General features: G+C 47.8%; 15 non-coding genes across 15 annotated transcripts; all 15 read right to left on the bottom strand.

Moving 5' to 3' along the window:
* Nucleotides 1-520: 520 nt before the first annotated feature.
* LOC142685331 (U2 spliceosomal RNA) lies at nt 521-711 on the bottom strand. The gene has a single exon (XR_012854821.1). It is a non-coding gene; the product is annotated as a U2 spliceosomal RNA (small nuclear RNA).
* A 1,229-nt stretch (nt 712-1,940) lies between these two features.
* LOC142685330 (U2 spliceosomal RNA) lies at nt 1,941-2,131 on the bottom strand. Its single transcript, XR_012854820.1, has one exon. It is a non-coding gene; the product is annotated as a U2 spliceosomal RNA (small nuclear RNA).
* Nucleotides 2,132-3,365: 1,234 nt separating this feature from the next.
* LOC142685315 (U2 spliceosomal RNA) lies at nt 3,366-3,554 on the bottom strand. Its single transcript, XR_012854811.1, has one exon. It is a non-coding gene; the product is annotated as a U2 spliceosomal RNA (small nuclear RNA).
* Nucleotides 3,555-9,860: 6,306 nt separating this feature from the next.
* LOC142685366 (U2 spliceosomal RNA) lies at nt 9,861-10,051 on the bottom strand. The gene has a single exon (XR_012854853.1). It is a non-coding gene; the product is annotated as a U2 spliceosomal RNA (small nuclear RNA).
* Nucleotides 10,052-11,285: 1,234 nt separating this feature from the next.
* On the bottom strand, nt 11,286-11,476 carry LOC142685365 (U2 spliceosomal RNA). Its single transcript, XR_012854852.1, has one exon. It is a non-coding gene; the product is annotated as a U2 spliceosomal RNA (small nuclear RNA).
* A 1,234-nt stretch (nt 11,477-12,710) lies between these two features.
* Nucleotides 12,711-12,901, bottom strand: LOC142685367 (U2 spliceosomal RNA). Its single transcript, XR_012854854.1, has one exon. It is a non-coding gene; the product is annotated as a U2 spliceosomal RNA (small nuclear RNA).
* Nucleotides 12,902-14,135: 1,234 nt separating this feature from the next.
* On the bottom strand, nt 14,136-14,326 carry LOC142685272 (U2 spliceosomal RNA). The gene has a single exon (XR_012854779.1). It is a non-coding gene; the product is annotated as a U2 spliceosomal RNA (small nuclear RNA).
* Nucleotides 14,327-15,567: 1,241 nt separating this feature from the next.
* Nucleotides 15,568-15,758, bottom strand: LOC142685282 (U2 spliceosomal RNA). The gene has a single exon (XR_012854788.1). It is a non-coding gene; the product is annotated as a U2 spliceosomal RNA (small nuclear RNA).
* A 1,242-nt stretch (nt 15,759-17,000) lies between these two features.
* On the bottom strand, nt 17,001-17,191 carry LOC142685327 (U2 spliceosomal RNA). Its single transcript, XR_012854819.1, has one exon. It is a non-coding gene; the product is annotated as a U2 spliceosomal RNA (small nuclear RNA).
* A 1,242-nt stretch (nt 17,192-18,433) lies between these two features.
* LOC142685326 (U2 spliceosomal RNA) lies at nt 18,434-18,624 on the bottom strand. Its single transcript, XR_012854818.1, has one exon. It is a non-coding gene; the product is annotated as a U2 spliceosomal RNA (small nuclear RNA).
* A 1,238-nt stretch (nt 18,625-19,862) lies between these two features.
* Nucleotides 19,863-20,053, bottom strand: LOC142685324 (U2 spliceosomal RNA). The gene has a single exon (XR_012854817.1). It is a non-coding gene; the product is annotated as a U2 spliceosomal RNA (small nuclear RNA).
* Nucleotides 20,054-21,292: 1,239 nt separating this feature from the next.
* LOC142685312 (U2 spliceosomal RNA) lies at nt 21,293-21,483 on the bottom strand. The gene has a single exon (XR_012854810.1). It is a non-coding gene; the product is annotated as a U2 spliceosomal RNA (small nuclear RNA).
* Nucleotides 21,484-22,721: 1,238 nt separating this feature from the next.
* On the bottom strand, nt 22,722-22,912 carry LOC142685300 (U2 spliceosomal RNA). Its single transcript, XR_012854802.1, has one exon. It is a non-coding gene; the product is annotated as a U2 spliceosomal RNA (small nuclear RNA).
* Nucleotides 22,913-24,151: 1,239 nt separating this feature from the next.
* LOC142685288 (U2 spliceosomal RNA) lies at nt 24,152-24,342 on the bottom strand. The gene has a single exon (XR_012854793.1). It is a non-coding gene; the product is annotated as a U2 spliceosomal RNA (small nuclear RNA).
* Nucleotides 24,343-25,576: 1,234 nt separating this feature from the next.
* LOC142685276 (U2 spliceosomal RNA) lies at nt 25,577-25,767 on the bottom strand. Its single transcript, XR_012854782.1, has one exon. It is a non-coding gene; the product is annotated as a U2 spliceosomal RNA (small nuclear RNA).
* Between the last annotated feature and the right edge of the window lie 1,861 nt (nt 25,768-27,628).

Genomic DNA, 27,628 nt, shown 5'->3' with positions numbered 1-27,628 from the left:
AAATCCAAATTGCTGCTCTCTTTGTAGGCAAGCAAGGCTTTGTTGCAACTGCAATTCTTACTCCTTCTTGAAATGTAGGGACGACAGTACATTCCATCACATCCATCTAGTGTACACAGGTAGGTCCATTGTGGCGGGCGGGCGGGCGGGCGGGCGGCTTTAATGGCTGTTTGCTGTTCCCCTACTCCACTCCACTATTTGACTGTGGTGCTGCATCAATCAGTGGCTGGCTCAGGTGCAGCTCTTTAACTTACCTAAAAGGGAGGGCGGAGAGAAGACAAGGAAGGTGAATGAGCTGTTCCAATGTGAAATGCCGGAAACACAGACACACAGACGACACAAAACATGAGGTGGCAATGTATTCATTAATTGCATTTAATCAATTAGCTCATTATCACTCATGCATTGTCCAACAGGTGTTGAAATAATGGGATTAAAAGGGGAGATCCCTTCAGAAAGACAGAAACAATGGCAAACACAAAAAACACTTTTGGAATCTGATTTTAGTCAACACATAAGGAAAGGGTGCACCGGTCCTGGAAATACTGCAATACCAGGTCAATGCGTGGAGTGGACAGAGCAAGCTCTATTTCCATCTCCCTGTTCTAAAAATCCATTTAATATATGGTCCCCAGATAGGGGACGTATCAGATATTAAACTGATAAGAACAGATACTACACTTGATCTTAGCCAAAAGGCCGAGAAGCGATAACCCGAACGGGCCGCGCGTTGCCCGAGCCTGCCCGATACTGCTGTTCAGCCCTTGCAGCGATTCAGCCTACTTCTAGGCAATTCCATGGGGCCCTGCAGGCTCACACACTCACAGCTACACGGGAGGTGAATAAAGGCCGGAGAGGAAGCCAGACAGGATTTGCTTCTTTTGCTTGCACCACAATGCAGTGCTGAAAGAGGAGGAATCTACATAAAAACGCCTTCCTGGCAACGCCCAAATGCCCTGCTGCCATGCAGATAAACACTGGCAGCGGCAGCCAGTGCATGCCCACAGCCACCCCTTGTTCCTTCACACCTTGTATCAGCTGTAATCAACACAGTCCAGTGCTGCCTGCTGAGCAGCACTGACCAACACTGGCTGGGCCCAGGCTTTTATCTCTGAGGCCCCATTATGATGTCAGAAAGCTGGCTCTGGCTCCTCAGGGCTCCACTATGACACGTGCAAAGTTCCGTCTGAACTTTATATAAGACGGTGCGGCTCAGTCAGTCACTCAGTGTTGCCTGAGAGGGCAACACTGCAACAGCCGGCCGCCAGGCTGTCTTTTTTTGCACAGCTAGTTGCCTCCAGGAGGCCACAAGAGGGAGACAAGGGACTGCAAAATGGAAAATAAGCATCCACCAACTTTACAGACAACTTCTCCTTGCTTCTACAACCTCCATCCTTGCACAGTTTGTTATTCTTGTAGGTAACATAGTAACAAATCCAAATTGCTGCTCTCTTTGTAGGCAAGCAAGGCTTTGTTGCAACTGCAATTCTTACTCCTTCTTGAAATGTAGGGACGACAGTACATTCCATCACATCCATCTAGTGTACACAGGTAGGTCCATTGTGGCGGGCGGGCGGCTTTAATGGCTGTTTGCTGTTCCCCTACTCCACTCCACTATTTGACTGTGGTGCTGCATCAATCAGTGGCTGGCTCAGGTGCAGCTCTTTAACTTACCTAAAAGGGAGGGCGGAGAGAAGACAAGGAAGGTGAATGAGCTGTTCCAATGTGAAATGCCGGAAACACAGACACACAGACGACACAAAACAAGAGGTGGCAATGTATTCATTAATTGCATTTAATCAATTAGCTCATTATCACTCATGCATTGTCCAACAGGTGTTGAAATAATGGGATTAAAAGGGGAGATCCCTTCAGAAAGACAGAAACAATGGCAAACACAAAAAACACTTTTGGAATCTGATTTTAGTCAACACATAAGGAAAGGGTGCACCGGTCCTGGAAATACTGCAATACCAGGTCAATGCGTGGAGTGGACAGAGCAAGCTCTATTTCCATCTCCCTGTTCTAAAAATCCATTTAATATATGGTCCCCAGATAGGGGACGTATCAGATATTAAACTGATAAGAACAGATACTACACTTGATCTTAGCCAAAAGGCCGAGAAGCGATAACCCGAACGGGCCGCGCGTTGCCCGAGCCTGCCCGATACTGCTGTTCAGCCCTTGCAGCGATTCAGCCTACTTCTAGGCAATTCCATGGGGCCCTGCAGGCTCACACACTCACAGCTACACGGGAGGTGAATAAAGGCCGGAGAGGAAGCCAGACAGGATTTGCTTCTTTTGCTTGCACCACAATGCAGTGCTGAAAGAGGAGGAATCTACATAAAAACGCCTTCCTGGCAACGCCCAAATGCCCTGCTGCCATGCAGATAAACACTGGCAGCGGCAGCCAGTGCATGCCCACAGCCACCCCTTGTTCCTTCACACCTTGTATCAGCTGTAATCCAGTCCAGTCCAGTGCTGCCTGCTGAGCAGCACTGACCAACACTGCCTGGGCCCAGGCTTTTATCTCTGAGGCCCCATTATGATGTCAGAAAGCTGGCTCTGGCTCCTCAGGGCTCCACTATGACACGTGCAAAGTTCCGTCTGAACTTTATATAAGACGGTGCGGCTCAGTCAGTCACTCAGTGTTGCCTGAGAGGGCAACACTGCAACAGCCGGCCGCCAGGCTGTCTTTTTTTGCACAGCTAGTTGCCTCCAGGAGGCCACAAGAGGGAGACAAGGGACTGCAAAATGGAAAATAAGCATCCACCAACTTTACAGACAACTTCTCCTTGCTCCTACAACCTCCATCCTTGCACAGTTTGTTATTCTTCTAGGTAACATAGTAACAAATCCAAATTGCTGCTCTCTTTGTAGGCAAGCAAGGCTTTGTTGCAACTGCAATTCTTACTCCTTCTTGAAATGTAGGGACGACAGTACATTCCATCACATCCATCTAGTGTACACAGGTAGGTCCATTGTTACGGGCGGGCGGGCGGCTTTAATGGCTGTTTGCTGTTCCCCTACTCCACTCCACTATTTGACTGTGGTGCTGCATCAATCAGTGGCTGGCTCAGGTGCAGCTCTTTAACTTACCTAAAAGGGAGGGCGGAGAGAAGACAAGGAAGGTAAATGAGCTGTTCCAATGTGAAATGCCGGAAACACAGACACACAGACGACACAAAACAAGAGGTGGCAATGTATTCATTAATTGCATTTAATCAATTAGCTCATTATCACTCATGCATTGTCCAACAGGTGTTGAAATAATGGGATTAAAAGGGGAGATCCCTTCAGAAAGACAGAAACAATGGCAAACACAAAAAACACTTTTGGAATCTGATTTTAGTCAACACATAAGGAAAGGGTGCACCGGTCCTGGAAATACTGCAATACCAGGTCAATGCGTGGAGTGGACAGAGCAAGCTCTATTTCCATCTCCCTGTTCTAAAAATCCATTTAATATATGGTCCCCAGATAGGGGACATATCAGATATTAAACTGATAAGAACAGATTTTTTTTTTTTTTTTTTTTTTTTTTCCTCAGTTAGCAGACTCTCGTTTATATTTCTGTAATCAGTTTCACGTCATGTGACTCAAACCATAAAACAAGGTCTAAAAAAACATCATTTGGAAAAAAAACTATTGGTCGACACTTCTAGTAAAAGAATAAATAATCAAGTTTACTTACAAAAATTGTTCCATTCCGTATGTTTCCAGATTTCTTCCGCTTTTCCATCACCTAATCTCTTCTTATCACATAAAAACACTGTAAATAATCTGGATAAAAACACTTTTCTACATTCTCTCGGAGTTAGCATGTTCTTTCCAAAAACCAGCAGGTTTCTAGTATCCCATAAAACCTCCTTAAAAATAGTAAAAACAATCCAGCAGACGCGTACATTTAAATCAGAAGTAAAATCTTGACCAATTAAAACCCTTTCAAAAATAAAATTCCTAACACCAGTAAGTGCAGCAAACAGGCCCTCCAATAAAAACAGAACTTGTCTGGCATAAAAGCAGTCCCAAAATATGTGGTAAATATCTTCTATACCTCCACAACCCTCTCTTGGACATACTTCTCGTATATTAATGCCCCGTCTACTCATAAAAGATCGGGTTGGGAGGCAGCCATGTAATGAGAGCCATGTCACGTCTTTTTGTCTATTTGACAGCCCAGACACGTAAAATAACTTCCATATCTTAGCTGACTGTGCAGAACTGCAAAATGGCACATCACACAAAACCTCATCTTTCCTCAAATGTTGTACTATTGCACTTTTCTCAGGCTTACCAAGGGAACTCAATCGGTATTGATCACTAAAGGACCTGAGGACCGTATAAAAAACAGGCATTACCAATGACATGGGTCTCCTCAGGTCCCTTTCACACCATCCCCATTTTGTAAGCAACCAACCTGCTAGATACTTACACATGTCAGCTGTCCTGTTGTTGCACTGTACGGTTTTAAAAATCAATAAAAAATAATGCATTTTTATAAAAACCTCTATATTTGGAAAACCATACCCTCCCCGCTCGGGGTTGCTCATAACAGTCGCTCTTCTTATCTTTTCCATTTTTGATCCCCAGTAAAAAATGAACAGTTTCCTCGTCATTCTTCTCATCCATAACTTCCCCGGCGGGAGGATCATCGTTGTGTATAAAAGTAGAGGTAAAATCACAGCTTTGATTATTAAAATTTTCCCTTTAAAAGACAATTTTCTCAATTTCCAAAAATTTATCTTCTTCTCCACCTTTTTCTCCAATATTGCATGACTCTTCTTGCCTTTTAAATCTTTCTCAAAAATTATACCTAGTATTTCTAGCTCTTCTTTCTTTTGAATCTTATCCACCACTACATCCATTTGTTGTCCAAAATTCACTAGCTGGCATTTGCTCCAATTTACATTCATCCCTGCCAAGCTACAAAAAATCCTCAAATGGAGATTCGCTCTATTTAGATCACTCTGAGAATTACAGATAAAGGCCACATCATCCATGTAGCCTATCGATTTTACATTTTTCCCATTGGCACCTGGGACAAAAACTCCTCTCATTCCTTTGTCCTGCTGAACTGATTTTAAAAGTGTTTCAATTACACATATAAAAAGAATTGGGGAGAGAGGGCATCCCTGTCTCACTCCTGATCTTACCCTAAATGCTTCACTAACATGACCATTTACTAATATTTGACTATTAGCTCCACTGTACAATCCTCTAATCACTCTAAGCAGTTTTTCAGGGACGCCTAGCTGTCTCAAAGCTGTAAACATAAAACGGTGTGACACTTTATCATATGCTTTTTCAAAGTCAGTTGATTCAATAAATAAAGGAATTTTGTTAAAATTTGAATAATAAATAATATCTCTTAAAAGCACTAAGTTGTCAGAAATCTTTCTTCCAGGTACTGCGCACACCTGATAGTCCCCTACCATAAGACCTATCACATCGTTTAACCTGTTTGCCACAATCTTTGCCACAATTTTATAATCATTATTTAACAATGTGATTGGGCGCCAATTTCTTATATCTTTTTCATCACCTTTTTTATGAATCAAAGTCACAATCCCATTCTGCATAGAAGATGATAAAAGCCCGCAACTAAAGATATATTGCACAACCTTATGAAATTCTTCCCCAATTATATGCCAATAAGAACAATAAAACTCAGCAGGGAGGCCATCGCTACCAGGAGTTTTCCCTTTTGCCATACCCTCCATGGCGCGCTTGACCTCCCCCTTCCTCACATCTTCCGTTAAAAAGCCAACACTTTCCTCTGGCACATTATTGGATAAAATCTTACAATAGTCATTAATCTCCACTTCAGACGCTCTGCTATCATTATTAAAAAGTGTTTCATAAAAGCCAACGATTCCCTTCACCATCTCCTTCCCAGTCACTTCACCATCTGGGGTTAGAATCGATTTAAAAAGCCCTTTGGAATTAAAACATTTCTTAAAAAAGTACCGAGTACACTTCTCATTCTCCTCCATATGCTGTACTTTTGCACGGTACACAATGTTTCTCCCACTTTCTTTCAAGCACTTTCTCCTCTCCTCCCTAATGTCCTCAATTTCGCTACTCACATCAAAACCAATATTCCTGAATTTATAAAGTGCTTCCAATCTTGAGATTAAAATGGCTTCCTTCTTCTTCCTATCTTGTGCCTTCTTAAAACAAATTTGTTTAAAAAACCCAGCAAACTTCTCCTTGGCCCAATCCCACCAGACCAGTATGCTGCTAAAACACTTCTGTTTATCAACACAAGATAAAAACACTTTTTTAAAATCTTCCACTACCTCTTCATCCTGCAAAAGACTTATATTTAATTTCCAGAGCCCTCTGCCAAAGACAGCTGACTCTGAGACACTTATTTCCGCAGTAATAATCTTATGATCTGAAAAGCTGGTCATCACTTGGTCACATCGAGCCACCTTAACTCCTTCGGACGCAAAAATATAATCAATCCGGGATTTTGATCTCCCACTATCAGCTATGTATGTAAAATTCTCCTCGGTGGTAACCATCAGCCCTGCGTCTGTATAACGTAAGTCCTGCACCATATTATTTAAAGCATTAGAGGTAATATCTAACTTGACATCTGTAGAGCTCTGGCGATCATTAATACTTCTGATACAATTAAGATCACCTAAGACAATGGTAAAAACCCTACCAGGCATAAAAAGTTTAAGAGTTTCTAAAAATGACACACGTGCCTGCTTATCTGCTGGTGCATAAGCATTAAAAATCCTAATACGTTGTCCTAAAAACTCTAAAACCAATATCATAAAACGACCTGGTAAAATCACATTACACTCCAAAACTTTAAAATTACTGTTCTTGAGTAAAATACCAATGCCTTCATTTTTATTCTCAGCGCAAGGCGACCAGAAGGACTGCCCCTGAGGCCACTCACTGCTATGGGGTGCAGATCTTATAGCACACTCTTGCAAGCATATCACATCAACCTTCAATGTGCTTAGGTGGTCAAAAATTACAGCTCTTCTTGTGCTGGATCCAATGCTCCGCACATTCAGTGTAGCTACCAACACACTCATTATTGCGACTATAGCAATGCTCACCATTTTGTCAGCCATATTCTTACTTAAAAGGGCCCTGTCTCTCAACCTTGCGACTTAAAAAAACCCCTATATCAGGCGATCCTGTATCAGAATCCCTGCACATCTGACTACCTCCAGTTAAGACAGGATCCCTCTGCAACCCAGTCCAAGACCCTTCTACCCTAGTTCTTTTACTGGCAGAAGCGGCCTCCCCTTCCTCCATTCCTCTCTCAATATCAACATCATCAGCATCTTCATATTCTTCTTCACTTAAAACTCTTTGTCCTGGAGTCAAGGAGACATCAGAGCTATCACCCTGGCACTCCATCTCCTCACCTTCCCCAACTGCAGGATCAGGGCAATCCTCCCCATCCACATCACTCTCACTACTATTGGAGATATTCTCTACCATCACTGAAGGAGCCAGAAAGATCTCATTCAAAATGTCCTCAAGCCCCTCCCCCTCATTTGAATATGCATTTCCCTCCAAAACTGTTTTTCCCTCCAAAACTGGTTTTCCCTCCAAAACTGTTTGTCCACCATCTTCTGTGGAACTACAAGCACCAACAATCCTTCTATCTGCTTGTACTTTTGCAACATCTTGCAAGCCATGACTTATACTTTTAACTCTGTCTGCATATGTACTTTTGCCTCTAATGGAACTATTCCCAATTCTCTTAACTCCATCCTCCCTTGCCTGCACCTGCTTCCCCCAGTGTACACATTTTCTTGCTAGATGATTCCCACTTCCACATATGTCACACAACCTTGCTACCTGACATTCTCTAGCACTATGTCCTGGTTTATTACAGTTCCTACATACCTCTTCTTTCACTGGACAATTTTCCTGTACATGGCCATAAACAAAACAATGCCTGCAATACATATCCTGTCCTGGGTAGTAACAAAAGCCCCTCTCTCCACCAATTGAAAAAACTGCAGGTACCTCACAATCTTCTTTAAATATAACAAAAAATCTTCTTTTACCATTCAAATATCCATGTTTGTTCACCAATCTTCTGTCAAAAACTACTTCCTTGCAATATCTTGTCAAAAAAACCTTCACCGTGTCGTCCTTAACTTTTGGGTTATACATGTGCACTATTAACATTTTCTTTTGCTGTTTAAACGATGGTATCACTCTTATATGCTCCAAAACAGTCACTTTCTTCTCCTCCTTCATCTTCAATATATCCGCATACACTTTCTTACATATATCCTCAAAACAAAGAGTGATATCATAAATTCCTTGCCTCTGGAAATCTTGCAAAGCTAACACATCCGTTACCTTGAGATAAGGGAGCTTCTGCAGAATCTCCCTCACGATCTGATCCAATCCAATTCGGTCACGAAATCCCTCCTCGACTTCCAATCGCACCGTGTCCTCAAGTCCTTGAGCCGTTTTCGCCATTTTGCAGGTCGATATATTCTCCAACCCACGATCACCCCCGAACACAATCCGGGGCCCCCACAAGGAGGACCCCGATCACTCCTTCTGACGCAGACCAGTAGCAGTCCCCCACCACTGATCTTTGCCAAAAGGCCGAGAAGCGATAACCCGAACGGGCCGCGCGTTGCCCGAGCCTGCCCGATACTGCTGTTCAGCCCTTGCAGCGATTCAGCCTACTTCTAGGCAATTCCATGGGGCCCTGCAGGCTCACACACTCACAGCTACACGGGAGGTGAATAAAGGCCGGAGAGGAAGCCAGACAGGATTTGCTTCTTTTGCTTGCACCACAATGCAGTGCTGAAAGAGGAGGAATCTACATAAAAACGCCTTCCTGGCAACGCCCAAATGCCCAGCTGCCATGCAGATAAACACTGGCAGCGGCAGCTAGTGCATGCCCACAGCCACCCCTTGTTCCTTCACACCTTGTATCAGCTGTAGTCCAGTCCAGTGCTGCCTGCTGAGCAGCACTGACCAACACTGCCTGGGCCCAGGCTTTTATCTCTGAGGCCCCATTATGATGTCAGAAAGCTGGCTCTGGCTCCTCAGGGCTCCACTATGACACGTGCAAAGTTCCGTCTGAACTTTATATAAGACGGTGCGGCTCAGTCAGTCACTCAGTGTTGCCTGAGAGGGCAACACTGCAACAGCCGGCCGCCAGGCTGTCTTTTTTTGCACAGCTAGTTGCCTCCAGGAGGCCACAAGAGGGAGACAAGGGACTGCAAAATGGAAAATAAGCATCCACCAACTTTACAGACAACTTCTCCTTGCTCCTACAACCTCGATCCTTGCACAGTTTGTTATTCTTCTAGGTAACATAGTAACAAATCCAAATTGCTGCTCTCTTTGTAGGCAAGCAAGGCTTTGTTGCAACTGCAATTCTTACTCCTTCTTGAAATGTAGGGACGACAGTACATTCCATCACATCCATCTAGTGTACACAGGTAGGTCCATTGTGGCGGGCGGGCGGGCGGGCGGGCGGGCGGCTTTAATGGCTGTTTGCTGTTCCCCTACTCCACTCCACTATTTGACTGTGGTGCTGCATCAATCAGTGGCTGGCTCAGGTGCAGCTCTTTAACTTACCTAAAAGGGAGGGCGGAGAGAAGACAAGGAAGGTGAATGAGCTGTTCCAATGTGAAATGCCGGAAACACAGACACACAGACGACACAAAACAAGAGGTGGCAATGTATTCATTAATTGCATTTAATCAATTAGCTCATTATCACTCATGCATTGTCCAACAGGTGTTGAAATAATGGGATTAAAAGGGGAGATCCCTTCAGAAAGACAGAAACAATGGCAAACACAAAAAACACTTTTGGAATCTGATTTTAGTCAACACATAAGGAAAGGGTGCACCGGTCCTGGAAATACTGCAATACCAGGTCAATGCGTGGAGTGGACAGAGCAAGCTCTATTTCCATCTCCCTGTTCTAAAAATCCATTTAATATATGGTCCCCAGATAGGGGACGTATCAGATATTAAACTGATAAGAACAGATACTACACTTGATCTTAGCCAAAAGGCAGAGAAGCGATAACCCGAACGGGCCGCGCGTTGCCCGAGCCTGCCCGATACTGCTGTTCAGCCCTTGCAGCGATTCAGCCTACTTCTAGGCAATTCCATGGGGCCCTGCAGGCTCACACACTCACAGCTACACGGGAGGTGAATAAAGGCCGGAGAGGAAGCCAGACAGGATTTGCTTCTTTTGCTTGCACCACAATGCAGTGCTGAAAGAGGAGGAATCTACATAAAAACGCCTTCCTGGCAACGCCCAAATGCCCTGCTGCCATGCAGATAAACACTGGCAGCGGCAGCCAGTGCATGCCCACAGCCACCCCTTGTTCCTTCACACCTTGTATCAGCTGTAATCCAGTCCAGTCCAGTGCTGCCTGCTGAGCAGCACTGACCAACACTGCCTGGGCCCAGGCTTTTATCTCTGAGGCCCCATTATGATGTCAGAAAGCTGGCTCTGGCTCCTCAGGGCTCCACTATGACACGTGCAAAGTTCCGTCTGAACTTTATATAAGACGGTGCGGCTCAGTCAGTCACTCAGTGTTGCCTGAGAGGGCAACACTGCAACAGCCGGCCGCCAGGCTGTCTTTTTTTGCACAGCTAGTTGCCTCCAGGAGGCCACAAGAGGGAGACAAGGGACTGCAAAATCGAAAATAAGCATCCACCAACTTTACAGACAACTTCTCCTTGCTCCTACAACCTCCATCCTTGCACAGTTTGTTATTCTTCTAGGTAACATAGTAACAAATCCAAATTGCTGCTCTCTTTGTAGGCAAGCAAGGCTTTGTTGCAACTGCAATTCTTACTCCTTCTTGAAATGTAGGGACGACAGTACATTCCATCACATCCATCTAGTGTACACAGGTAGGTCCATTGTGGCGGGCGGGCGGGCGGCTTTAATGGCTGTTTGCTGTTCCCCTACTCCACTCCACTATTTGACTGTGGTGCTGCATCAATCAGTGGCTGGCTCAGGTGCAGCTCTTTAACTTACCTAAAAGGGAGGGCGGAGAGAAGACAAGGAAGGTGAATGAGCTGTTCCAATGTGAAATGCCGGAAACACAGACACACAGACGACACAAAACAAGAGGTGGCAATGTATTCATTAATTGCATTTAATCAATTAGCTCATTATCATTCATGCATTGTCCAACAGGTGTTGAAATAATGGGATTAAAAGGGGAGATCCCTTCAGAAAGACAGAAACAATGGCAAACACAAAAAACACTTTTGGAATCTGATTTTAGTCAACACATAAGGAAAGGGTGCACCGGTCCTGGAAATACTGCAATACCAGGTCAATGCGTGGAGTGGACAGAGCAAGCTCTATTTCCATCTCCCTGTTCTAAAAATCCATTTAATATATGGTCCCCAGATAGGGGACGTATCAGATATTAAACTGATAAGAACAGATACTACACTTGATCTTAGCCAAAAGGCAGAGAAGCGATAACCCGAACGGGCCGCGCGTTGCCCGAGCCTGCCCGATACTGCTGTTCAGCCCTTGCAGCGATTCAGCCTACTTCTAGGCAATTCCATGGGGCCCTGCAGGCTCACACACTCACAGCTACACGGGAGGTGAATAAAGGCCGGAGAGGAAGCCAGACAGGATTTGCTTCTTTTGCTTGCACCACAATGCAGTGCTGAAAGAGGAGGAATCTACATAAAAACGCCTTCCTGGCAACGCCCAAATGCCCTGCTGCCATGCAGATAAACACTGGCAGCGGCAGCCAGTGCATGCCCACAGCCACCCCTTGTTCCTTCACACCTTGTATCAGCTGTAATCCAGTCCAGTCCAGTGCTGCCTGCTGAGCAGCACTGACCAACACTGCCTGGGCCCAGGCTTTTATCTCTGAGGCCCCATTATGATGTCAGAAAGCTGGCTCTGGCTCCTCAGGGCTCCACTATGACACGTGCAAAGTTCCGTCTGAACTTTATATAAGACGGTGCGGCTCAGTCAGTCACTCAGTGTTGCCTGAGAGGGCAACACTGCAACAGCCGGCCGCCAGGCTGTCTTTTTTTGCACAGCTAGTTGCCTCCAGGAGGCCACAAGAGGGAGACAAGGGACTGCAAAATGGAAAATAAGCATCCACCAACTTTACAGACAACTTCTCCTTGCTCCTACAACCTCCATCCTTGCACAGTTTGTTATTCTTCTAGGTAACATAGTAACAAATCCAAATTGCTGCTCTCTTTGTAGGCAAGCAAGGCTTTGTTGCAACTGCAATTCTTACTCCTTCTTGAAATGTAGGGACGACAGTACATTCCATCACATCCATCTAGTGTACACAGGTAGGTCCATTGTGGCGGGCGGGCGGGCGGCTTTAATGGCTGTTTGCTGTTCCCCTACTCCACTCCACTATTTGACTGTGGTGCTGCATCAATCAGTGGCTGGCTCAGGTGCAGCTCTTTAACTTACCTAAAAGGGAGGGCGGAGAGAAGACAAGGAAGGTGAATGAGCTGTTCCAATGTGAAATGCCGGAAACACAGACGCACAGACGACACAAAACAAGAGGTGGCAATGTATTCATTAATTGCATTTAATCAATTAGCTCATTATCACTCATGCATTGTCCAACAGGTGTTGAAATAATGGGATTAAAAGGGGAGATCCCTTCAGAAAGACAGAAACAATGGCAAACACAAAAAACACTTTTGGAATCTGATTTTAGTCAACACATAAGGAAAGGGTGCACCGGTCCTGGAAATACTGCAATACCAGGTCAATGCGTGGAGTGGACAGAGCAAGCTCTATTTCCATCTCCCTGTTCTAAAAATCCATTTAATATATGGTCCCCAGATAGGGGACGTATCAGATTTTAAACTGATAAGAACAGATACTACACTTGATCTTAGCCAAAAGGCCGAGAAGCGATAACCCGAACGGGCCGCGCGTTGCCCGAGCCTGCCCGATACTGCTGTTCAGCCCTTGCAGCGATTCAGCCTACTTCTAGGCAATTCCATGGGGCCCTGCAGGCTCACACACTCACAGCTACACGGGAGGTGAATAAAGGCCGGAGAGGAAGCCAGACAGGATTTGCTTCTTTTGCTTGCACCACAATGCAGTGCTGAAAGAGGAGGAATCTACATAAAAACGCCTTCCTGGCAACGCCCAAATGCCCTGCTGCCATGCAGATAAACACTGGCAGCGGCAGCCAGTGCATGCCCACAGCCACCCCTTGTTCCTTCACACCTTGTATCACCTGTAATCCAGTCCAGTCCAGTGCTGCCTGCTGAGCAGCACTGACCAACACTGCCTGGGCCCAGGCTTTTATCTCTGAGGCCCCATTATGATGTCAGAAAGCTGGCTCTGGCTCCTCAGGGCTCCACTATGACACGTGCAAAGTTCCGTCTGAACTTTATATAAGACGGTGCGGCTCAGTCAGTCACTCAGTGTTGCCTGAGAGGGCAACACTGCAACAGCCGGCCGCCAGGCTGTCTTTTTTTGCACAGCTAGTTGCCTCCAGGAGGCCACAAGAGGGAGACAAGGGACTGCAAAATGGAAAATAAGCATCCAACAACTTTACAGACAACTTCTCCTTGCTCCTACAACCTCCATCCTTGCACAGTTTGTTATTCTTCTAGGTAACATAGTAACAAATCCAAATTGCTGCTCTCTTTGTAGGCAAGCAAGGCTTTGTTGCAACTGCAATTCTTACTCCTTCTTGAAATGTAGGGACGACAGTACATTCCATCACATCCATCTAGTGTACACAGGTAGGTCCATTGTGGCGGGCGGGCGGGCGGCTTTAATGGCTGTTTGCTGTTCCCCTACTCCACTCCACTATTTGACTGTGGTGCTGCATCAATCAGTGGCTGGCTCAGGTGCAGCTCTTTAACTTACCTAAAAGGGAGGGCGGAGAGAAGACAAGGAAGGTGAATGAGCTGTTCCAATGTGAAATGCCGGAAACACAGACACACAGACGACACAAAACAAGAGGTGGCAATGTATTCATTAATTGCATTTAATCAATTAGCTCATTATCACTCATGCATTGTCCAACAGGTGTTGAAATAATGGGATTAAAAGGGGAGATCCCTACAGAAATACAGAAACAATGGCAAACACAAAAAACACTTTTGGAATCTGATTTTAGTCAACACAAAAGGAAAGGGTGCACCGGTCCTGGAAATACTGCAATACCAGGTCAATGTGTGGAGTGGACAGAGCAAGCTCTATTTCCATCTCCCTGTTCTAAAAATCCATTTAATATATGGTCCCCAGATAGGGGACGTATCAGATATTAAACTGATAAGAACAGATACTACACTTGATCTTAGCCAAAAGGCCGAGAAGCGATAACCCGAACGGGCCGCGCGTTGCCCGAACCTGCCCGATACTGCTGTTCAGCCCTTGCAGCGATTCAGCCTACTTCTAGGCAATTCCATGGGGCCCTGCAGGCTCACACACTCACAGCTACACGGGAGACGGGAGGTGAATAAAGGCCGGAGAGGAAGCCAGACAGGATTTGCTCCTTTGGCTTGCACCACAATGCAGTGCTGAAAGAGGAGGAATCTACATAAAAACGCCTTCCTGGCAACGCCCAAATGCCCTGCTGCCATGCAGATAAACACTGGCAGCGGCAGCCAGTGCATGCCCACAGCCACCCCTTGTTCCTTCACACCTTGTATCAGCTGTAATCCAGTCCAGTCCAGTGCTGCCTGCTGAGCAGCACTGACCAACACTGCCTGGGCCCAGGCTTTTATCTCTGAGGCCCCATTATGATGTCAGAAAGCTGGCTCTGGCTCCTCAGGGCTCCACTATGACACGTGCAAAGTTCCGTCTGAACTTTATATAAGACGGTGCGGCTCAGTCAGTCACTCAGTGTTGCCTGAGAGGGCAACACTGCAACAGCCGGCCGCCAGGCTGTCTTTTTTTGCACAGCTAGTTGCCTCCAGGAGGCCACAAGAGGGAGACAAGGGACTGCAAAATGGAAAATAAGCATCCACCAACTTTACAGACAACTTCTCCTTGCTCCTACAACCTCCATCCTTGCACAGTTTGTTATTCTTCTAGGTAACATAGTAACAAATCCAAATTGCTGCTCTCTTTGTAGGCAAGCAAGGCTTTGTTGCAACTGCAATTCTTACTCCTTCTTGAAATGTAGGGACGACAGTACATTCCATCAAATCCATCTAGTGTACACAGGTAGGTCCATTGTGGCGGGCGGGCGGGCGGCTTTAATGGCTGTTTGCTGTTCCCCTACTCCACTCCACTATTTGACTGTAGTGCTGCATCAATCAGTGGCTGGCTCAGGTGCAGCTCTTTAACTTACCTAAAAGGGAGGGCGGAGAGAAGACAAGGAAGGTGAATGAGCTGTTCCAATGTGAAATGCCGGAAACACATTCACACAGACGACACAAAACAAGAGGTGGCAATGTATTCATTAATTGCATTTAATCAATTAGCTCATTATCACTCATACATTGTCCAACAGGTGTTGAAATAATGGGATTAAAAGGGGAGATCCCTTCAGAAAGACAGAAACAATGGCAAACACAAAAAACACTTTTGGAATCTGATTTTAGTCAACACATAAGGAAAGGGTGCACCGGTCCTGGAAATACTGCAATACCAGGTCAATGCGTGGAGTGGACAGAGCAAGCTCTATTTCCATCTCCCTGTTCTAAAAATCCATTTAATATATGGTCCCCAGATAGGGGACGTATCAGATATTAAACTGATAAGAACAGATACTACACTTGATCTTAGCCAAAAGGCCGAAAAGCGATAACCCGAACGGGCCGCGCGTTGCCCGAGCCTACCCGATACTGCTGTACAGCCCTTGCAGCGATTCAGCCTACTTCTAGGCAATTCCATGGGGCCCTGCAGGCTCACACACTCACAGCTACACGGGAGGTGAATAAAGGCCGGAGAGGAAGCCAGACAGGATTTGCTTCTTTTGCTTGCACCACAATGCAGTGCTGAAAGAGGAGGAATCTACATAAAAACGCCTTCCTGTCAACGCCCAAATGCCCTGCTGCCATGCAGATAAACACTGGCAGCGGCAGCCAGTGCATGCCCACAGCCACCCCTTGTTCCTTCACACCTTGTATCAGCTGTAATCCAGTCCAGTCCAGTGCTGCCTGCTGAGCAGCACTGACCAACACTGCCTGGGCCCAGGCTTTTATCTCTGAGGCCCCATTATGATGTCAGAAAGCTGGCTCTGGCTCCTCAGGGCTCCACTATGACACGTGCAAAGTTCCGTCTGAACTTTATATAAGACGGTGCGGCTCAGTCAGTCACTCAGTGTTGCCTGAGAGGGCAACACTGCAACAGCCGGCCGCCAGGCTGTCTTTTTTTGCACAGCTAGTTGCCTCCAGGAGGCCACAAGAGGGAGACAAGGGACTGCAAAATGGAAAATAAGCATCCACCAACTTTACAGACAACTTCTCCTTGCTCCTACAACCTCCATCCTTGCACAGTTTGTTATTCTTCTAGGTAACATAGTAACAAATCCAAATTGCTGCTCTCTTTGTAGGCAAGCAAGGCTTTGTTGCAACTGCAATTCTTACTCCTTCTTGAAATGTAGGGACGACAGTACATTCCATCACATCCATCTAGTGTACACAGGTAGGTCCATTGTGGCGGGCGGGCGGGCGGGCGGGCGGCTTTAATGGCTGTTTGCTGTTCCCCTACTCCACTCCACTATTTGACTGTGGTGCTGCATCAATCAGTGGCTGGCTCAGGTGCAGCTCTTTAACTTACCTAAAATGGAGGGCGGAGAGAAGACAAGGAAGGTGAATGAGCTGTTCCAATGTGAAATGCCGGAAACACAGACACACAGACGACACAAAACAAGAGGTGGCAATGTATTCATTAATTGCATTTAATCAATTAGCTCATTATCACTCATGCATTGTCCAACAGGTGTTGAAATAATGGGATTAAAAGGGGAGATCCCTTCAGAAAGACAGAAACAATGGCAAACACAAAAAACACTTTTGGAATCTGATTTTAGTCAACACATAAGGAAAGGGTGCACCGGTCCTGGAAATACTGCAATACCAGGTCAATGCGTGGAGTGGACAGAGCAAGCTCTATTTCCATCTCCCTGTTCTAAAAATCCATTTAATATATGGTCCCCAGATAGGGGACGTATCAGATATTAAACTGATAAGAACAGATACTACACTTGATCTTAGCCAAAAGGCCGAGAAGCGATAACCCGAACGGGCCGCGCGTTGCCCGAGCCTGCCCGATTCTGCTGTTCAGCCCTTGCAGCGATTCAGCCTACTTCTAGGCAATTCCATGGGGCCCTGCAGGCTCACACACTCACAGCTACACGGGAGGTGAATAAAGGCCGGAGAGGAAGCCAGACAGGATTTGCTTCTTTTGCTTGCACCACAATGCAGTGCTGAAAGAGGAGGAATCGACATAAAAACGCCTTCCTGGCAACGCCCAAATGCCCTGCTGCCATGCAGATAAACACTGGCAGCGGCAGCCAGTGCATGCCCACAGCCACCCCTTGTTCCTTCACACCTTGTATCAGCTGTAATCCAGTCCAGTCCAGTGCTGCCTGCTGAGCAGCACTGACCAACACTGCCTGGGCCCAGGCTTTTATCTCTGAGGCCCCATTATGATGTCAGAAAGCTGGCTCTGGCTCCTCAGGGCTCCACTATGACACGTGCAAAGTTCCGTCTGAACTTTATATAAGACGGTGCGGCTCAGTCAGTCACTCAGTGTTGCCTGAGAGGGCAACACTGCAACAGCCGGCCGCCAGGCTGTTTTTTTTTGCACAGCTAGTTGCCTCCAGGAGGCCACAAGAGGGAGACAAGGGACTGCAAAATGGAAAATAAGCATCCACCAACTTTACAGACAACTTCTCCTTGCTCCTACAACCTCCATCCTTGCACAGTTTGTTATTCTTCTAGGTAACATAGTAACAAATCCAAATTGCTGCTCTCTTTGTAGGCAAGCAAGGCTTTGTTGCAACTGCAATTCTTACTCCTTCTTGAAATGTAGGGACGACAGTACATTCCATCACATCCATCTAGTGTACACAGGTAGGTCCATTGTGGCGGGCGGGCGGGCGGGCGGGCGGCTTTAATGGCTGTTTGCTGTTCCCCTACTCCACTCCACTATTTGACTGTGGTGCTGCATCAATCAGTGGCTGGCTCAGGTGCAGCTCTTTAACTTACCTAAAAGGGAGGGCGGAGAGAAGACAAGGAAGGTGAATGAGCTGTTCCAATGTGAAATGCCGGAAACACAGACACACAGACGACACAAAACAAGAGGTGGCAATGTATTCATTAATTGCATTTAATCAATTAGCTCATTATCACTCATGCATTGTCCAACAGGTGTTGAAATAATGGGATTAAAAGGGGAGATCCCTTCAGAAAGACAGAAACAATGGCAAACACAAAAAACACTTTTGGAATCTGATTTTAGTCAACACATAAGGAAAGGGTGCACCGGTCCTGGAAATACTGCAATACCAGGTCAATGCGTGGAGTGGACAGAGCAAGCTCTATTTCCATCTCCCTGTTCTAAAAATCCATTTAATATATGGTCCCCAGATAGGGGACGTATCAGATATTAAACTGATAAGAACAGATACTACACTTGATCTTAGCCAAAAGGCCGAGAAGCGATAACCCGAACGGGCCGCGCGTTGCCCGAGCCTGCCCGATACTGCTGTTCAGCCCTTGCAGCGATTCAGCCTACTTCTAGGCAATTCCATGGGGTCCTGCAGGCTCACACACTCACAGCTACACGGGAGGTGAATAAAGGCCGGAGAGGAAGCCAGACAGGATTTGCTTCTTTTGCTTGCACCACAATGCAGTGCTGAAAGAGGAGGAATCTACATAAAAACGCCTTCCTGGCAACGCCCAAATGCCCTGCTGCCATGCAGATAAACACTGGCAGCGGCAGCCAGTGCATGCCCACAGCCACCCCTTGTTCCTTCACACCTTGTATCAGCTGTAATCCAGTCCAGTCCAGTGCTGCCTGCTGAGCAGCACTGACCAACACTGCCTGGGCCCAGGCTTTTTTCTCTGAGGCCCCATTATGATGTCAGAAAGCTGGCTCTGGCTCCTCAGGGCTCCACTATGACACGTGCAAAGTTCCGTCTGAACTTTATATAAGACGGTGCGGCTCAGTCAGTCACTCAGTGTTGCCTGAGAGGGCAACACTGCAACAGCCGGCCGCCAGGCTGTCTTTTTTTGCACAGCTAGTTGCCTCCAGGAGGCCACAAGAGGGAGACAAGGGACTGCAAAATGGAAAATAAGCATCCATCAACTTTACAGACAACTTCTCCTTGCTCCTACAACCTCCATCCTTGCACAGTTTGTTATTCTTCTAGGTAACATAGTAACAAATCCAAATTGCTGCTCTCTTTGTAGGCAAGCAAGGCTTTGTTGCAACTGCAATTCTTACTCCTTCTTGAAATGTAGGGACGACAGTACATTCCATCACATCCATCTAGTGTACACAGGTAGGTCCATTGTGGCGGGCGGGCGGGCGGGCGGCTTTAATGGCTGTTTGCTGTTCCCCTACTCCACTCCACTATTTGACTGTGGTGCTGCATCAATCAGTGGCTGGCTCAGGTGCAGCTCTTTAACTTACCTAAAAGGGAGGGCGGAGAGAAGACAAGGAAGGTGAATGAGCTGTTCCAATGTGAAATGCCGGAAACACAGACACACAGACGACACAAAACAAGAGGTGGCAATGTATTCATTAATTGCATTTAATCAATTAGCTCATTATCACTCATGCATTGTCCAACAGGTGTTGAAATAATGGGATTAAAAGGGGAGATCCCTTCAGAAAGACAGAAACAATGGCAAACACAAAAAACACTTTTGGAATCTGATTTTAGTCAACACATAAGGAAAGGGTGCACCGGTCCTGGAAATACTGCAATACCAGGTCAATGCGTGGAGTGGACAGAGCAAGCTCTATTTCCATCTCCCTGTTCTAAAAATCCATTTAATATATGGTCCCCAGATAGGGGACGTATCAGATATTAAACTGATAAGAACAGATACTACACTTGATCTTAGCCAAAAGGCCGAGAAGCGATAACCCGAACGGGCCGCGCGTTGCCCGAGCCTGCCCGATACTGCTGTTCAGCCCTTGCAGCGATTCAGCCTACTTCTAGGCAATTCCATGGGGCCCTGCAGGCTCACACACTCACAGCTACACGGGAGGTGAATAAAGGCCGGAGAGGAAGCCAGACAGGATTTGCTTCTTTTGCTTGCACCACAATGCAGTGCTGAAAGAGGAGGAATCTACAAAAAAAACGCCTTCCTGGCAACGCCCAAATGCCCTGCTGCCATGCAGATAAACACTGGCAGCGGCAGCCAGTGCATGCCCACAGCCACCCCTTGTTCCTTCACACCTTGTATCAGCTGTAATCCAGTCCAGTCCAGTGCTGCCTGCTGAGCAGCACTGACCAACACTGCCTGGGCCCAGGCTTTTATCTCTGAGGCCCCATTATGATGTCAGAAAGCTGGCTCTGGCTCCTCAGGGCTCCACTATGACACGTGCAAAGTTCCGTCTGAACTTTATATAAGACGGTGCGGCTCAGTCAGTCACTCAGTGTTGCCTGAGAGGGCAACACTGCAACAGCCGGCCGCCAGGCTGTCTTTTTTTGCACAGCTAGTTGCCTCCAGGAGGCCACAAGAGGGAGACAAGGGACTGCAAAATGGAAAATAAGCATCCACCAACTTTACAGACAACTTCTCCTTGCTCCTACAACCTCCATCCTTGCACAGTTTGTTATTCTTCTAGGTAACATAGTAACAAATCCAAATTGCTGCTCTCTTTGTAGGCAAGCAAGGCTTTGTTGCAACTGCAATTCTTACTCCTTCTTGAAATGTAGGGACGACAGTACATTCCATCACATCCATCTAGTGTACACAGGTAGGTCCATTGTGGCGGGCGGGCGGGCGGGCGGCTTTAATGGCAGTTTGCTGTTCCCCTACTCCACTCCACTATTTGACTGTGGTGCTGCATCAATCAGTGGCTGGCTCAGGTGCAGCTCTTTAACTTACCTAAAAGGGAGGGCGGAGAGAAGACAAGGAAGGTGAATGAGCTGTTCCAATGTGAAATGCCGGAAACACAGACACACAGACGACACAAAACAAGAGGTGGCAATGTATTCATTAATTGCATTTAATCAATTAGCTCATTATCACTCATGCATTGTCCAACAGGTGTTGAAATAATGGGATTAAAAGGGGAGATCCCTTCAGAAAGACAGAAACAATGGCAAACACAAAAAACACTTTTGGAATCTGATTTTAGTCAACACATAAGGAAAGGGTGCACCGGTCCTGGAAATACTGCAATACCAGGTCAATGCGTGGAGTGGACAGAGCAAGCTCTATTTCCATCTCCCTGTTCTAAAAATCCATTTAATATATGGTCCCCAGATAGGGGACGTATCAGATATTAAACTGATAAGAACAGATACTACACTTGATCTTAGCCAAAAGGCCGAGAAGCGATAACCCGAACGGGCCGCGCGTTGCCCGAGCCTGCCCGATACTGCTGTTCAGCCCTTGCAGCGATTCAGCCTACTTCTAGGCAATTCCATGGGGCCCTGCAGGCTCACACACTCACAGCTACACGGGAGGTGAATAAAGGCCGGAGAGGAAGCCAGACAGGATTTGCTTCTTTTGCTTGCACCACAATGCAGTGCTGAAAGAGGAGGAATCTACATAAAAACGCCTTCCTGGCAACGCCCAAATGCCCTGCTGCCATGCAGATAAACACTGGCAGCGGCAGCCAGTGCATGCCCACAGCCACCCCTTGTTCCTTCACACCTTGTATCAGCTGTAATCCAGTCCAGTCCAGTGCTGCCTGCTGAGCAGCACTGACCAACACTGCCTGGGCCCAGGCTTTTATCTCTGAGGCCCCATTATGATGTCAGAAAGCTGGCTCTGGCTCCTCAGGGCTCCACTATGACACGTGCAAAGTTCCGTCTGAACTTTATATAAGACGGTGCGGCTCAGTCAGTCACTCAGTGTTGCCTGAGAGGGCAACACTGCAACAGCCGGCCGCCAGGCTGTCTTTTTTTGCACAGCTAGTTGCCTCCAGGAGGCCACAAGAGGGAGACAAGGGACTGCAAAATGGAAAATAAGCATCCACCAACTTTACAGACAACTTCTCCTTGCTCCTACAACCTCCATCCTTGCACAGTTTGTTATTCTTCTAGGTAACATAGTAACAAATCCAAATTGCTGCTCTCTTTGTAGGCAAGCAAGGCTTTGTTGCAACTGCAATTCTTACTCCTTCTTGAAATGTAGGGACGACAGTACATTCCATCACATCCATCTAGTGTACACAGGTAGGTCCATTGTGGCGGGCGGGCGGGCGGGCGGCTTTAATGGCAGTTTGCTGTTCCCCTACTCCACTCCACTATTTGACTGTGGTGCTGCATCAATCAGTGGCTGGCTCAGGTGCAGCTCTTTAACTTACCTAAAAGGGAGGGCGGAGAGAAGACAAGGAAGGTGAATGAGCTGTTCCAATGTGAAATGCCGGAAACACAGACACACAGACGACACAAAACAAGAGGTGGCAATGTATTCATTAATTGCATTTAATCAATTAGCTCATTATCACTCATGCATTGTCCAACAGGTGTTGAAATAATGGGATTAAAAGGGGAGATCCCTTCAGAAAGACAGAAACAATGGCAAACACAAAAAACACTTTTGGAATCTGATTTTAGTCAACACATAAGGAAAGGGTGCACCGGTCCTGGAAATACTGCAATACCAGGTCAATGCGTGGAGTGGACAGAGCAAGCTCTATTTCCATCTCCCTGTTCTAAAAATCCATTTAATATATGGTCCCCAGATAGGGGACGTATCAGATATTAAACTGATAAGAACAGATACTACACTTGATCTTAGCCAAAAGGCCGAGAAGCGATAACCCGAACGGGCCGCGCGTTGCCCGAGCCTGCCCGATACTGCTGTTCAGCCCTTGCAGCGATTCAGCCTACTTCTAGGCAATTCCATGGGGCCCTGCAGGCTCACACACTCACAGCTACACGGGAGGTGAATAAAGGCCGGAGAGGAAGCCAGACAGGATTTGCTTCTTTTGCTTGCACCACAATGCAGTGCTGAAAGAGGAGGAATCTACATAAAAACGCCTTCCTGGCAACGCCCAAATGCCCTGCTGCCATGCAGATAAACACTGGCAGCGGCAGCCAGTGCATGCCCACAGCCACCCCTTGTTCCTTCACACCTTGTATCAGCTGTAATCCAGTCCAGTCCAGTGCTGCCTGCTGAGCAGCACTGACCAACACTGCCTGGGCCCAGGCTTTTATCTCTGAGGCCCCATTATGATGTCAGAAAGCTGGCTCTGGCTCCTCAGGGCTCCACTATGACACGTGCAAAGTTCCGTCTGAACTTTATATAAGACGGTGCGGCTCAGTCAGTCACTCAGTGTTGCCTGAGAGGGCAACACTGCAACAGCCGGCCGCCAGGCTGTCTTTTTTTGCACAGCTAGTTGCCTCCAGGAGGCCACAAGAGGGAGACAAGGGACTGCAAAATGGAAAATAAGCATCCACCAACTTTACAGACAACTTCTCCTTGCTCCTACAACCTCCATCCTTGCACAGTTTGTTATTCTTCTAGGTAACATAGTAACAAATCCAAATTGCTGCTCTCTTTGTAGGCAAGCAAGGCTTTGTTGCAACTGCAATTCTTACTCCTTCTTGAAATGTAGGGACGACAGTACATTCCATCACATCCATCTAGTGTACACAGGTAGGTCCATTGTGGCGGGCGGGCGGGGCGGGCGGCTTTAATGGCAGTTTGCTGTTCCCCTACTCCACTCCACTATTTGACTGTGGTGCTGCATCAATCAGTGGCTGGCTCAGGTGCAGCTCTTTAACTTACCTAAAAGGGAGGGCGGAGAGAAGACAAGGAAGGTGAATGAGCTGTTCCAATGTGAAATGCCGGAAACACAGACACACAGACGACACAAAACAAGAGGTGGCAATGTATTCATTAATTGCATTTAATCAATTAGCTCATTATCACTCATGCATTGTCCAACAGGTGTTGAAATAATGGGATTAAAAGGGGAGATCCCTTCAGAAAGACAGAAACAATGGCAAACACAAAAAACACTTTTGGAATCTGATTTTAGTCAACACATAAGGAAAGGGTGCACCGGTCCTGGAAATACTGCAATACCAGGTCAATGCGTGGAGTGGACAGAGCAAGCTCTATTTCCATCTCCCTGTTCTAAAAATCCATTTAATATATGGTCCCCAGATAGGGGACGTATCAGATATTAAACTGATAAGAACAGATACTACACTTGATCTTAGCCAAAAGGCCGAGAAGCGATAACCCGAACGGGCCGCGCGTTGCCCGAGCCTGCCCGATACTGCTGTTCAGCCCTTGCAGCGATTCAGCCTACTTCTAGGCAATTCCATGGGGCCCTGCAGGCTCACACACTCACAGCTACACGGGAGGTGAATAAAGGCCGGAGAGGAAGCCAGACAGGATTTGCTTCTTTTGCTTGCACCACAATGCAGTGCTGAAAGAGGAGGAATCTACATAAAAACGCCTTCCTGGCAACGCCCAAATGCCCTGCTGCCATGCAGATAAACACTGGCAGCGGCAGCCAGTGCATGCCCACAGCCACCCCTTGTTCCTTCACACCTTGTATCAGCTGTAATCCAGTCCAGTCCAGTGCTGCCTGCTGAGCAGCACTGACCAACACTGCCTGGGCCCAGGCTTTTATCTCTGAGGCCCCATTATGATGTCAGAAAGCTGGCTCTGGCTCCTCAGGGCTCCACTATGACACGTGCAAAGTTCCGTCTGAACTTTATATAAGACGGTGCGGCTCAGTCAGTCACTCAGTGTTGCCTGAGAGGGCAACACTGCAACAGCCGGCCGCCAGGCTGTCTTTTTTTGCACAGCTAGTTGCCTCCAGGAGGCTACAAGAGGGAGACAAGGGACTGCAAAATGGAAAATAAGCATCCACCAACTTTACAGACAACTTCTCCTTGCTCCTACAACCTCCATCCTTGCACAGTTTGTTATTCTTCTAGGTAACATAGTAACAAATCCAAATTGCTGCTCTCTTTGTAGGCAAGCAAGGCTTTGTTGCAACTGCAATTCTTACTCCTTCTTGAAATGTAGGGACGACAGTACATTCCATCACATCCATCTAGTGTACACAGGTAGGTCCATTGTGGCGGGCGGGCGGGCGGCTTTAATGGCTGTTTGCTGTTCCCCTACTCCACTCCACTATTTGACTGTGGTGCTGCATCAATCAGTGGCTGGCTCAGGTGCAGCTCTTTAACTTACCTAAAAGGGAGGGCGGAGAGAAGACAAGGAAGGTGAATGAGCTGTTCCAATGTGAAATGCCGGAAACACAGACACACAGACGACACAAAACAAGAGGTGGCAATGTATTCATTAATTGCATTTAATCAATTAGCTCATTATCACTCATGCATTGTCCAACAGGTGTTGAAATAATGGGATTAAAAGGGGAGATCCCTTCAGAAAGACAGAAACAATGGCAAACACAAAAAACACTTTTGGAATCTGATTTTAGTCAACACATAAGGAAAGGGTGCACCGGTCCTGGAAATACTGCAATACCAGGTCAATGCGTGGAGTGGACAGAGCAAGCTCTATTTCCATCTCCCTGTTCTAAAAATCCATTTAATATATGGTCCCCAGATAGGGGACGTATCAGATATTAAACTGATAAGAACAGATACTACACTTGATCTTAGCCAAAAGGCCGAGAAGCGATAACCCGAACGGGCCGCGCGTTGCCCGAGCCTGCCCGATACAGAAGAGGCTGGACGCAGCAGGGTGAAGGGAGGCCGACATGACCGTCCTGGTAGGGAAAGGGTTAATTAGGTGAGGGAGAGTTGGTAGGAGCTGAAGGAGGGACGGGGAGGAGTTAAGGGGGACGGGGGGCCGTTACTGCGCTTCCCGCTGTTTCTCGGCATTGAGCCGGAAGCAGCGGGAGGAGTAACATAGAAGCAAGTAAGCTCCCCGTTGCCCGGCTTTTAGTAATGGCAGAAGCCCTTATGTTAGAGCGGCTGCGTGCCGCTGCTGTGCACCACGGTCCCGGATGGCTAGAGGAGACCGTGGCTGCAATAACTAGGATCCCGGACGCCGTTTCGCCACGTCGGGCACGGCGTTCGGGGTCTGTTGAAAGGGACAGGCTCCCCTCCCCCGGCCCCCTTACGAGCATGGCTATGGCGGCGGGGGGGGAGTCGGCAACAACCGCTCCTGCGCTGGGCAGGCAGAGAGCGGTGCCAGGGGTGACGGCGACGCAGGCTGGGTCGACCCGTCCCTCTCGGCGGTCCCGACCTCCAGAGCGCCTCAGTCCGGAGGTAGTCCCGCGGACACGGCGTCGCAGAGGGAGCCCGATCCCGGACGCTGCAGGCCAGGCAGCTGGGAGGACCGCCCCTTCCCAGGCCCTGCGTCCTGGCAGGAATCCCAGGCCGCGACGGGGTCCGGCGGTAAGCAGGGAGTCGCAGGCTGGGCTCCCTGTCACCCCTCCCCCATCAGATGGAAGATTTGGAGAACAAGGTACGGCCGCCCCGCATGGTGATGTTCCGGCCAGGGGGCAGGCTTCGTCAGGATCATCTAGACGGACGCCTAGATCTGCAGCGACGTCAAGGCAACAGGTCCGGTCGGAAGTCTGGGTGCCGGCGGTCGGGCGGCAGGTTGCCGGCCCATCGGTCAGCGCATCCTCATCCCCGTTCCGAAGATGTCGTTGGGAGGGACAGTCGTCGGCGAGAGAAGAGCTGGAAGAAGGTGAACTGGACGTGTATCGTCGAGGTCAGGATGGTCCGGCTGACGGGAATACAGCGCCTGTGCAGCCCGGTGAGTGTATAACTCCATCTTTGTCTTATCCAGCGATTTTTATGTCAGGTGTCGGCGGGGGGGCGGCTAGCATTGCATCGGGGGCCGGTAGTGGCGCGGGCGGACGCGACGGAGCGGGTTTGGCAGACTTAGTGGGTTGCTTACGGGAGCTGGTGGGGCGCCTGGATAGGGCCGCGGCGCCGGTAGTAACGGAAGTGTCTCCTGCGGTAGTTTGGGAAGGCCCCAGGGACGTGGGATCGTTACAGGCGCGTCCTGTGGTGGCGGTTAGAGAGGCGGTCGCGGTGTCGGTACAGACCGAGGCACAGAAGGACGGCGATCGAGTGCGTATGGACGATCGTGCTTGGGGGGAGGTGTATGTTTGTTTTGAGGGTCCGTTGGGGGCGCATTTAAAGCAGGAGGTGCGTGATCGGATCTGGAAAGACGAATATGTTGAAATTTTTTCTCTCTTGCCGCTGGCTAAATTTAATTTGGATAAGAGCAAGCGGGATGAGAGTAAAAAGGACGAGGAGGAACGGCGGCGGTATAGGCTTATCCCGCAGACGTTCGTTAATTGGTCGCAGGCGTTCGCCATATTGGCTAGTGTGATAGGGGAAAAGGCGCCGGAAAATTGTTCGGCGTTATTTTGTTATTTTGATGCCATTGGGGAGGCTCATAGGGCGTATGGGGGTCAGGCGTGGCTGCGATATGACGAGCAATTCCGTCAGCGGAAGGCGGTTCGGCCGGCGATTCGGTGGGACCAGAAGGATATTGCTCTCTGGTTATGGGTTACGGCT

Source organism: Rhinoderma darwinii (genome assembly GCF_050947455.1).
Source record: "Rhinoderma darwinii isolate aRhiDar2 chromosome 5 unlocalized genomic scaffold, aRhiDar2.hap1 SUPER_5_unloc_13, whole genome shotgun sequence".
Lineage (NCBI taxonomy): Eukaryota > Metazoa > Chordata > Amphibia > Anura > Rhinodermatidae > Rhinoderma > Rhinoderma darwinii.
The sequence above is the reverse complement of the archived record's forward strand: the minus strand, read 5'-3'. Positions and strand labels throughout refer to the sequence as shown.